The sequence below is a fragment of the Lathamus discolor genome, chromosome 2 (genome assembly GCF_037157495.1).
Source record: "Lathamus discolor isolate bLatDis1 chromosome 2, bLatDis1.hap1, whole genome shotgun sequence".
Taxonomy (NCBI): Eukaryota; Metazoa; Chordata; class Aves; order Psittaciformes; family Psittacidae; genus Lathamus; species Lathamus discolor.
The window spans coordinates 9,683,809-9,696,423 of record NC_088885.1 but is presented as its reverse complement, the minus strand read 5'-3'; positions in this window follow the sequence as shown (position 1 = coordinate 9,696,423).

The following is a 12,615-nucleotide window of genomic DNA, read 5'->3' as shown; positions in this document are numbered from 1 at the left end:
GGGAAATGCTTCAAATATTTGCTTTAAAACACATAATTTCAAAGCAGTGCCAATTCTGCATGCCTGCTTTTGAAATGGTACTTTAAAGGAAAGAGCACTTGAGATGACTCCAGACTGAGCTCAGCTTCCCAGTGTACATGTGTTGCTTGGTTTATCATCGGCTCAGACAACACATCACACCTCTGAGAACCCCTCAAGAGTCCCAAATGGGCTTTGCGAGTGGCCTCAGTGGACTTGCCGGTTGGTCTGTACTTCCCCCAGGGCCTAGGACTTCCTCCAGAACAGTTTTCAGACCGCCTCTGTCCTGCTTCTTTCTTGCAGTCTCTCCCCCATTGTAAAAAGGCCGCTTGTTCGTTCAGGTCATTCTGTTTCAGCTCACTCTGAGCTATTTCCGTTTCTCCACAGACTATTTTGCAGGCTGGCCCAGACCCTTCAGTGTTCTTCAGGAACTGCACCTCTTCTTCAGGAAGCTTTTTTTTGGCTCTTTCCCACTGTACAAGGACTTCCTCCTGCAAGTCCCCTTGCTTTCCAACACACAGCTCCTGCGAGCTCCTCAGGGCTTTCTGAGCGCTCTCCTGTTGGATCCAGCTTGATCACACTGGATAGCATACAACTGCTTTCTGGTTTTCACCTTTAGGAAATCAAAGGCTTCTCTTGTTTTTTTAAGTCTGCTTCATCACCTCCTCTGACAGCCCTAAATTGTGTCCCTTTTGTCAGCGTTTTGCAAATCATGCTCACCCTCATCTTCTAGAAACATTCCTGCTGCTCTCTCTGCATCTGTTCTGCTTGAGGCAGCTGGTAAGTCATTTTCTGTCCTCTGTATGCATTTCCAGACAAGGCGATGGTCCTCGGAATTTAGAAAAGATGGGTCTGATTTTGCCAGTATTGCTGTTGAAGGCATGCTGCTCAGATCCCAAAAGGCTGAGATTACACAGAATTTGTTGTCACTGAAAGCAGAGGAAGAAAGACAAGGCGAAAACCAGCTTAACTGGGAGCTCTGACTGTTAAGGTAGTGCCAGGTATACATGGCAAGCTTCCCTGTTCTTATTCCTCCTGTTCTGTTCCTGCTGGGCTTCATTAAGGGGTTAAGGCCAGCTGCAGGGTCCCAGTGACTCCAGAAACTGGAATAGAATTTGTCACTTCATATACTGTGTCATCTTGGAATCCCAAGATGGCTTTTCTAAAGTCAGATCACACAGGAAGGTGTCCCTGTCATCTTTCCTCTTCAGTTTACTGCACATTTTATGCATCACAGGTATATGTGTATGCCTCCGTGTGTGTGTATGCCTGTTACAAAGAGCAGACACAACAGTGGAGAGTCTGTTTGTTTTGTTTTCACATTGAAACAAAAATACCCTTTATGAGCCTCAACCAACATGAAGGCAATAACAGCTGGAGAAGAATTTTGTGTTTAGACACGCTTTGGTCAAGGATTTTCCCTTACAAATGAAAAACTAAACAGCTTGTCCTGACAATAAGACATGCCTATGGGGAATACGAAGAGCAAAGAAACTGTGCAGCACAGTTGCATGGAGTACATTTTCCTCCCTTTTGTCAAACTAACTATTTACGTTGTTGATGTATTTGTTTCTCAGGAATACCTTTATAGCTCCACAGGCTGTTAGAGGGACAGATCAGATGCATCCAGAAGAGCCAAGAAACCTTCTTGACACACAGAAAAAACTCAGGCTTATAAAAAGCCTTCTCAAGCTGAGTCCTTGAACATCCTTCCTTAACTTTCATACTAGTTTGGGGCTGATGAGCCTTCTTTTCAGCTGGAGCCCCTGGCTGATGTTTGTTCTTAGATCAGATTTGTCCCTAAGGCATCCAACAGGTTCTAACAGGCTGGGCTGGCCCTGTTTGGTGCTAAAGGTAGGAAACTGCTCTGCTCTCATATGGATCACAAAGGTTTTTAATGCTCCTTTACAGATAAAAAGTTTGTTCCCCCCCCCCGCATTGTTCCTAAACCCCAGCTGTTCACTCCTATCAATTTCCACAGCTTGCTATCTTGCCCATGCTATGAACCCCCAGGTCTCAGTCACCCTTTGTTTCCTTTCACCCCTGTTTCAGATCTTCTGTGCTTCTTGCCTTTTCTGAAACAGTGAGTTCTGGAATCCTGTTTCTTGACCCGTTTTTCTTCACACAGCACTGGCTTGCATATTAAGTCCTTATATCTTACACACTTGAAAAACAAACAGGGACTTGGGGCTATGTTGCTTTTGTTTATTTCAGTCCTTGAAGCACTCTTTCTGACAAGTCAACTTAGAATTACGTTTGCACAATCTCTGCAATATTGATCTAGGAAGGGATAGCAAAACCCAGCAAACCCAGAGCAAAATTTAACAGTCCAGGTGTGCTTAAGAATTAACACCAATGCAACAGAAGTTTGTCCAACCTGCCCCACCTGCAGAATCCAAGCAACACCCTGTTAACCTAAATAAACGCAATCGACTCTTCTGCACAGCTCTTGCGAGGCTGTCACCGTTTTGAGGGCAATACCGTCATCTAGTGAGGAAAAGGGCTCACTGCACTAGTTACATCCACAGGTACAACGCAGAACATATAGATTCTGTTTTGAAATGGTTGCGTAAGTGCACTACAGGAAGCAAAACGCCTTCTCAGGAGTCCACTTTGGTTTTTTAAACGCAATTAACAGATTCTTCATCAACACTCGAATATTTACTTGTATGGGAAGGTTTTATTCTCTCTTCCGGACTTGCCTATTATACAGTATTCTATATATAGTGCCTGTTATAAATACATCTATTGCCTATTATACAATATACTATATTAAAACAATGAATGTAAAAATATTTCTTATGGAATATTTTTAAGGAACGCTACATTTTTCACTGGTTTGCCTGTAAAAAGCTATCTGACAACTGATTACAATGACAGATGCGCAGACAAAAACAAGTTTCAAAGCTGATTTTGTTTCTGTTGCTTTGTTGACTCCAAGGAAGGTTGACAGACACTCTGCCTGTTAAAAACACTTTGTTAATCCATGTGTTGTGATCATAGAACAGTTTGGGTTGAAAAGGACCTTCAAATATCATCTAGACCAACCAGGGACATAGAACCATAGTATAGTTACGGTTGGAAAGTGCCTTTAGATCATCAAGTTCCAACACCCCTGCCATGGGCAGGGACACCTCACACTAAACCATCTCACCCAAGGCTCTGTGCAGCCTGGCGTTGAACACCGCCAGGGATGGAGCACTCACAGCTGCCCTGGGCAAATCCATTCCAGGGTCTCACCACCCTTACAGTAAAGAACTTCTTCCTTATATCCAATCTAAACTTCCCCTGTTTAAGATTTAACCCGTTACCCCTTGTCCTGTCACTACAGTCCCTGATGAAGAGTCCCTCCCCAGCGTCCCTATAGGCCCCCTTCAGATACTGGAAGGCTGCTATGAGGTCTCCACGCAGCCTTCTCTTCTCCAGGCTGAACAGCCCCAACTTTCTCAGCCTGTCTTCATATGGGAGGTGCTCCAGTCCCCTGATCATCCTCGTGGCCCTCCTCTGGACTTGTTCCAACAGTTCCATGTCCTTTTTGTGTTGAGGACACCTTCAACTAGATCAGGTTGCCCAGAACCACATCCAGCCTGGCCTTGAATGTCCCCATGGATGGCACATCTATCACCTCTCTGAGCAACCTGTGCCAGTGTTTCACCACCCTCGTTTTAAATAATTCCTTCCTCACATATGATTGTACACTGAGAAATCTAAGCAAACATTCCTGGGCTAACACATCCAAAATCTTGGACAAGGCTGGAAGTCCTCCAACTTTAACACAGACAAAAATGTCCAGGCAAAAGAATATGTCTGAAAGAAGAATGGAGGAAGAAATACCTTTATTATCCATAAAGACCTCGAATAAGCCAGATGCTTCTCATCACCCCTTTGCACTGCTGTGCCTCATAGCACAAGAAGTATCACAGCCAGCAAACAGAGGAGATGAGTTGGCACCTTCCTAACACGTAAGGCCGGTGTAGTTACAGCACAAGTGTGTTCCTTTGCTTTTTACACTTTTGAGACCGAGTCTGCTTCGAATACTCAGCTAGGTGAGCATATACTTACATTAGGCTAACAATACTTGTAATTGCAAAGTGGCATACTTGCAGAGGAGGGATGTGAACATGCAAGGTAAAGGTGTGCTGAGATTCTCTGTCTGACCCCAGCAGCAGAGAAATGGGGCTTAAGGCTCACCTTTCTTCTCAGCTCTCAGGAGCCTGCACCCACCATCCCTCCTGGCAAAATGGCCTGGGTAATAGCAGCGTTAAGGCAGGAATGTGAATGTAAGCCCAGTGGGGAAATAAAATGCCTGTAAGTGTTCTGGGAGAAAACTGGTAATGCTGAGAGCAAGTTAGCAGTGCCTAAACCTGACTGGGACAATCATCAGGCAGATTAAACAGTGACCAGGGCACTTGTGAAAGAAAGACATCAGCTTGAAAAGGAGCATAGAGGAAGTCTGCCTCTTTGCAGCTGTGAGAAGTAGGATGGGAGCCATGGATGGGGGGGGGTGATACAGCTAGAAGCTGCCCCCATAATGCTATGAACACCCCACCTCCCATGCCCCACAACAGTGCAGGATGCTCAGAGTACTCCTGTAACCTACACCACCATGGAGGTGTATGTGACCATCAAGATGTGCTTATGCGTATGTGCTTGGGATGAGCTGCAGGAAAGTGCTTAGAATCCATGGGTGTTTATAAACATCTTATGTCTGGTGTTGGGGTTTACCTGTTGGATTGGTTACACTGATCCTGAAGCTTAGTTCACCGACTGCCGGTTACTTGTTCTTAAGAAACCCATATTCTCCTTTGAGCCTGATTTAAACCATGTGAGCTGACAAGTTTTATTCCTTAGACAGCAATACCCCCATTCACCATGGTAGATCTGTGAAGCTCATTTGGGCACTTGGCTCTTCCTCTGCAGGAGATGATCCATCTTCTCAGATGTATGGATTGCTCTGGCTGTTAGGACACCTTCAGGTTCACCGTTGCAGCATATACACCCCATGATATTTAGCTCCACGTGAGCAGTGGGTACCCAGCAATGCCTGAAATAAACTTCTGGTAAATACATGTATTTGTCAGTCAAGATCTGCTCTTTTGCTTGACAAGCTGTAAGAAGAATCTCCTGACAGAATGATGACTTCACAACTCACAGCTGTTACTTCGGCTCTCTAAAATGTCACCAACATCTGCTACCATTGCAAAATGCAGTGCTGCAATGCAATTTTAAGTTCAGATGTAAACAAACATGAATTGTTTCCAAACCATGGCATAAAAGGCAATAAAGCGGAAATAACCCTGACTACTTTAAAATCTAAAAGGGTATCAATTCACTGATTTTTTATAGAATAAGCTGCATGAGAACAGAAAACTTCAGTTCTCCATATGCAATTCTAACGTGTCTGAATAAATTCGAGGTTTTCAAGTGCTGTTTGTGTTTTTCATCTCTTCTATGCCATGTTGGCATTCTTGGGCCTTGTGTTTCATATTCACAGAAAACAGAGGCCACTTCACACAGTGCCTTAGGATCTGTCACCTCTGGGCACTTCAGAACTGCCACAGGCACACTGACTGTCACATCCAGAAAGGAATGTCCTGGGACATGGAGCCAGACCTGCAGGCACCTCCTGCACCGGCTCATGTCCATAGCACTCAGGCTAGCAGCTGCCCTGAGATGGCTGGCAAGGGGAACATACACACTTGCCTTGGGGCAGCCAAATGACTAACTGGTCTTTCCAGCAGCTGGAAATGGCTTTATTCAGTGAAAAAGCATCAGTTCTTGCAATGTAAACAACTGAAACTTAGAAACACCTTGTGAAACGCTTAGAGAAAATGCCACCACTGCACCAGGGATGCTAACTTACATGTGCATTTCCAAATATACACAGTATTATTCTTATAGTCTGCAATGGATGTCCACTCCTCATCTTTTGTTTCCTTTGGTACAAAGAAGTACCTCTTCCAACACGGCTCACCTAAAGCAAAAGAACCTGTCCTGGTCTCCTAAATCCCAGTAAGATCTTCATTTCCTGGGCCTTTCTGAAAGGAGTCCCTGGAAAAAAAGATCAGCAAGGGACATTGGAGAAAGCATTGGAAGGCAAAAGGCTGGACAGTCAAATCTTGGGCCACTCCATCCATTTGTTGGCATGTACTGACATCCAGTCTCCTAGAAGTAAGCTTTGCTGTGACAGGCAATGATGAGAACTTGTTCCAAATGTGCAGCTCTATCCATATACCCCAAAGGCATGGGCTGGTGCCAGAGAAGCCAGAGCCCAGCAGCTGTCAGAACAGCCCTGTTCTCCCCGGAGTCGTGTGAACACTAAGTTGTAGTGACGGAGCTGGTGCCAAGTGTCACTGAGAACCTGCTAGTGCTAAACAAGATTGATGAGAAGGTTTTTTCCACCTCTGGCATATGGAAAAACTCCCATGCAGAGGGTAGCCAGGCAGCCTTTCACGGAGTGTGAGCGCCAGTTAACTTTCTACTCTGAAACAGATGCTCCTCCACCAGTACCTGGATGTGCCAAAAGACTCAAACAACGGATCTTCCCCAGCACCAGTTTTAGTTTGGCACAGGCCAAAACTATCAGCAGAATCATGGAAGCCACCACTGCTAGGTGACCTTTAAAAAGGAATGTCTCATGAACTCTGCATTTTCAGAGAAAGATACCAACAGAGCTACAGATGGCGTGCTACCTTGAGGACACATTTGGAAAAGCAGAACTTGAAAGTGCCCAGGCACTAATAAAATGACCTCTAGATAGCCCATGTGTTCACAGACCTTGGAGCTGTCAGACACTCTGAGGTTGTCTGGCCTCTTCCAAGGCTCTAGCTCCAAAGGCTGGCTGGGACCATACTACCAAACAGCTCTTCCTGGAGACAGCCAGAAGTTAGATGATGTCAAACAGCACTAGCTTTGGCTAGCAGGGGAGCATTTCTATGTCAGGTTTGGGATTACGGAATAGAATAAAACATCCTCCGTTTCATGGACTGTTTCAAGGACTTGAGGTGGATATTTAATGAGAGTGCCAGAATTTCAAGCAGCTCCAAGAAAGCTCAGGAGTCTAAGGATGGACATGTAAAGATCACACTCCTGAACAACCTGCAGGGGTAATAGAAGAGCTATGGAAGACTGAAGAACCTCTGCTTTCAATGCCACACTCCAGGGATGGATGGCAGAGCTTGAAATGGATGCAAACAGTACTGTAAGTGCTTTAACAAAGGTTATCTAACAGGCAAAATCTACAGACACACAATGTCTGAGGACTTGAGGACTATTAGTAAGGCAGGGCAAAGCCTTGTGACTAATGAACTGCAGACAAGAGACTGAGTCAAGACCTAATGGCTAGGAATAATATGGAGTCCTGGGAGCTCTAGGAAAGCAGAAATGTTCCAAGAAACTAAGAGGAACCGACAGAGCAGTGCAACACCACCCCTCTCCATTTCAGCAGCATGGGGAGTGGGTGCCCATTTCAGACCTAAAGGTCTGACCTCATTATTACAGCCCACAAAGACTACCTGGCTTCGGTGCCTGTACATTGGTATCCCTACAGTGCGACTGTACAGGTAGACAAAGCACTTGGAGCAGAACTGTGAGTGCTGAAAAATGACATAAAGGAGACTCACTTCACAGAAAAGATGTCACTTATGTACAAACCCATTAATTTTAAACGGCTACAGTCTAAAAGATAGTCCAGCCCAACTCGTATGACAATTTACCAGCAGTTGCTTCTTAACAGTCGTCAAACTGGAACAAACTGGTGTCTGACATTTATTTCCAGCATACACTTCCAGCCACATGAAATCTGCGAGTGACTCCAACTGCAGTTCCTCATCCCCTCCCATAAGACAGGACATAGAGCCTAAGACGGCTATGAAGGAGCACATATTACTCAAGTCTTCTCAAGCCCCCAGGACCTATTTGAGTCTTGTCTATTGAACAGCTTCACAGAGATGATTTATTTGATAATTCAGATCCTCTGCCCTACTTTGAGGCTGCAACCCCTGAAAAGTGAGGCATTCACTGCTCTAGGGTAAAACAACAGAAAAAGGCATCTTGGATATTTTCTGTGTACCATATTTTGTAATTACTTTAAAATCAGAAGTCTATTAGCATCACTTCTCTCAATTCTCATCACTTCTCACTTCTCTGACTGCCAGGAAGTCAGTAGCTTATCATGGATTGAGAGTCAGCTTTAGAATTAAAAAGCTGCTGATGCAATAAAAGACCCTTATTTATGTAATTGAAGCTGTATATTTTAAAGGCCAAGGGTCTCAATAATGCTGAACTGATGATAACAAAGATTTGTCAGCCCTTAAAAACCTTAAATCTATACAGTAGGCAGAAGCCATAGATTTCCCAGCACTTAATATCATTTTAGTAGTTTAATCATTAACTCACAATTAATTACATCATGCTCAGTGGCCAGTATGTTTGTCAGGTTCATGTCTGTAAATGATTTGAAGGTGTCTAAAACATAATCAATCTACACTTCAGCCCCAAAGGGGTAACGAAAACAGACCAGCCACCACAGATACCAAAGTCACAGCCAGGATACTAACCACCAGGCATCTTTATCCTGCACTCAAGGCAGAATAGGCTCTTGAAGATCCACTGGTGCCTTCAGGTGAGCTATCTAAAGGAGTCAGCTTGATGCAGACAAATTACACTGCTGTACCCTGAGTCAAAGGATATTTTGCTTTGCAATTTAATTGCCAAATGGGCTTAACACAGAAGTAAAGCAAGAAGAAGAAAATGAAACAAAAGGTTTGTACTTTGAGTATGTAACCAGTCCTTCACTGCTCTGCCTTGCATTTTCTCTGGTTCCTGAGCTTTTAACTTCCTTCAGCTCAGACCTCCTACACCACCATGCTACATGAAATCTGTTGTTTCTACTCACCATACCTGAATGTTCCTTAGCTTCATCGCTGTAGGGCAACAGAGAGTCACACCTCATCTCACTCCTACAGGTAGATTGTACTAAACAAGGGGTTTTCCTAAGCACCTAAAGCTAACTAACCTAACCTGAACCTAATCTTGGAAGATACTTAAGGATAGCTAAGGGCAGGTCATTCTTTTACAGTGAAAATCAGCCTTGGGGGTGAGTGGGGACTTTGGAGGCTAAAGGAATGGTTGCAGAAAGGATGGTTGTAAGTGAACCGCATTAAACAATTACAAACACAGTGGTTCAGTGCCTGAGGTAGGTAAAAATGTGAAGAGACTTCATATACCCTCCTTAGCCAAGGAAAAATCTCTCAGGCAATGCTTATCAGTGACACTGTTTTCTTACATAAGGATTATTATTTTACAGTTTTAGGTTCTTACATGTATATTTTAATGCAAGAAGAATGAAACATTAAATTCAACAAACAAGGACAGTAACCCCCTGTAATATCAATTTCACATCTGATTCAGCATTAAGTTATAACCAGGATTACATCTCTTACAGGGCCAGAGCAGGTATCTTTACTTCAGCCACATACACCCAGAATAACAAAAATGAATGGTTTATACCTATGAAATACATATGAGATCAAGTTCTCTGATGCAGGTAATAAGGAAAAGTGCGTTGACTACACTTGAAAACTGCAATGTGATAAATGCCAGTACCAAAGAGCTGCCAGGCACTATTAAGATGAATTTTATACATATATACCAGATTTCATTCAGATTACGTACCACGAATTAGCTAGAAGCAAGATACACAATCGAGTTAATAGCATTATCAGGCCAGCAGTGTGTCCACAATTTAAAACAGATGCAAGATTCAAAGTGCAATCTGCAGATAATCATTTGGGGAAGATTATTTCATACTTGACTAATTTAGCTAACAATATCAAAAAGGTGCTAATTAAAAACCGCCTGAGGCTGTCACTTGCTGCCAAAATTGCAGAGATGCTGCCATTGAAATGTTTCCATCTAATTATTAAAGAAAGCATTTGGAGTGGTTCAGGAGTTGGAGAAGAGACACAAACGTACTGTTGTGTTAGCAAAACTCACTTCTGAAACTTCCTAAATCTGATTACTCCAACATTTTGGACAGTTTTACAACACTAACTCCGTGATTCAGAGGAAGCAATTTCTGGGTAATAAAGGCATCAGGAAGTGCTAGATCCTCAGGTATTTATTTTTTAAACCAACACCATCTTTCAGACTTCTATTCTCCACTGATGCAAGTAATTGATTTTTATCTTACTGGGAAAGGAAGTGAGAGAAATGAGATGCACAAATATGTCACTGCCTGCTCCAATTGCAACCATTACAGACAGGGATAGAAACTACCAGCAATTCTGTGTTGAAAAACTGCTGGATACATTTGTACCAGTCGAACAGAAGATTCCCCAAATCCTTTCCACCAGTAAAGACCTGGAGCATTACTGGTGAGATAAATAAGCACAGCAATCCACCAAACCTTATTATTCCCTGTGCAGGACCAAATAAATCTCACCAAGACTGGTACAGACTTGGGACAACAGCAAGAAAGCAGCTGCTTCACGCTGTGAAGAGCAGCTTCACCGTCAGCATTCTCACTTGCATGTGAGGAGGACCATACACTCAACTATGACAAGAAAAACTCCTCTAATGACCAACATTTTCAGGTCATTCTTAAGACATCTTTATTTAAAGGCCCTACAGTTCAGAGACACTATTTCTGCTCACTTAACAGAAGGTCCCATCAAGGTTCCTTAAACTGAGCACCTAGAAACAGAAATAGTCAAAAATGACAGATCCATTCCAATTTCTTTTTAGGTAAGACACAGAGAGAAGATTTGTGAAGGCAGAAAGGAGCTAAGAGGGGCATTTAAAAATACCTTCTTTTCAAAGAGTAGGAACAAGGTACATTAAATAAAGAAAATCTGCAATTCTAACTTTTTGAAGTTCAAGAACAATCCCCATCCCTGTGAAACCTTCTGAAGCTGATTTTCAGTTCTGACATACCCAGACTCCTCTGGATTCTTCTGTGCCCAAGTTATTGCCTATTTAGAGTGTGTTTCCAAGGCAGCATTTGTGAAAGCACATGCTACTAGCATGCCCGAACCACACAGCTCCTGCGCAAATCAGTGACATGTCTGCTTTGGCACAGGCACTTGGCAAAATTCAGGAGAGCTCAACAGTATTATAAAAGCTTAATCTGAGCCAAAGGCAAATGTCCTACTTAATCTGAAAGCAGGAACAAAGACAGGCAGCCAAATAACTTTATACAGATCAGCAGGAAAAAAGCCCTTAGGGGCAAGCAAGTTACTGCTCTTCTCAGTGGTAAGAGGCTTTTTCTGCCTGTCCACCTCTATTCTTTCAGCTGCTCACTCTGCCCTACCATCAGATGGTTCCCAGCCTCATAGAGTGGTAGCTCCCAGTTTATTTAATTTCTAGTTTTACAACAGGCAAAAGTGGAAGAAACACTTCTTACCTACACAGAAAAGAGAGGGCATTCTGGCGCACTCTCCTAGCCAGGTAGGATTTGGGACCTCACCAGAGACGCCATGTAATGAAACAGTTTTACACCAAAACATTTATCATGATAGCAGGACTGGGGTGCAGCTCGGCTGCCCCTGTCACCAGGATGGAACAGACATTCTGAGCAGTTACTCTGGAGCCATAAGCTGAGTAGACGGTCTATTGAATGACATGACAGAAAGACAAAATAGTTTTAGTTTACTACATGTATAAAAACCCGTAAAGGGGCACAGGGCTTTACAAACTGAAACAAATGTAGGTTTTCAAAGGCAAAGTATAATGAGGTCTCACCATGAAAGTGGGACTTGAAATTAGTATTTTGACACTACAGCCATGCAACAATGAACTGCTTGTTTATGGTTACTGAACACATTGGTTGCTTTGTCAACTTGAATTGAAGCAGACAGGGGCTATGTTCAATACGCTTTAAAGGATGCTTAATGCTCACACTTTTTGTTGCTATGTCTGTTATCCACTATATGATTGTTATGTATGATACATGCAACCACAGCACATTTTTGAAAGCCATTTTTAAATGTCTGAACACACACAAAGCACCTGAAAAAAAATGTTTCTGACATAAAATACTCTTCTGCTACAAAAAGAAAACTGTCACTTTAATTTTAATCAATCTTTGCTCTCATTAGGAAAAAAGCCTCATTTTAGGAGTATTCCTTAAGGTTAAGAGTATTTCCAAGATTTATTTGGTTTTTTCTCTATCTGAAGTGGCAATTAGTACTTCCACAACTACTATCAGGTTGTTGTTATGAAGGATTGAGTAACTTGTTCCTTATCACACATAAAAATCTTCAGGTGGAAATTGCAAAGGCAGGAACAAGGCCAGTATCATCAGCTGCTATTTTACCAGAGAAAGATTGGGAGGAAGCATTTTCTGGCCCATCGTTTATCAAAGTTACTTTTCTTTTTACCTTTATTTCCGTTGGATGAGCCTATAAATGATGGGAGAATGAGATTAACTGGCACACAGAAAAAAACAGTGACGTGAAGAAGTGGTGCACCTCAAAGAAAGAATTGAGAAGTGGCTAAAAGCAAGAGAACTCGGAGCCATCAGTGGCAGCCCTGCTAAAGCAAAACAAACCATTACAAGCATTGCATCAAAAAAACTAGCAAGTGCATGATTTTTCT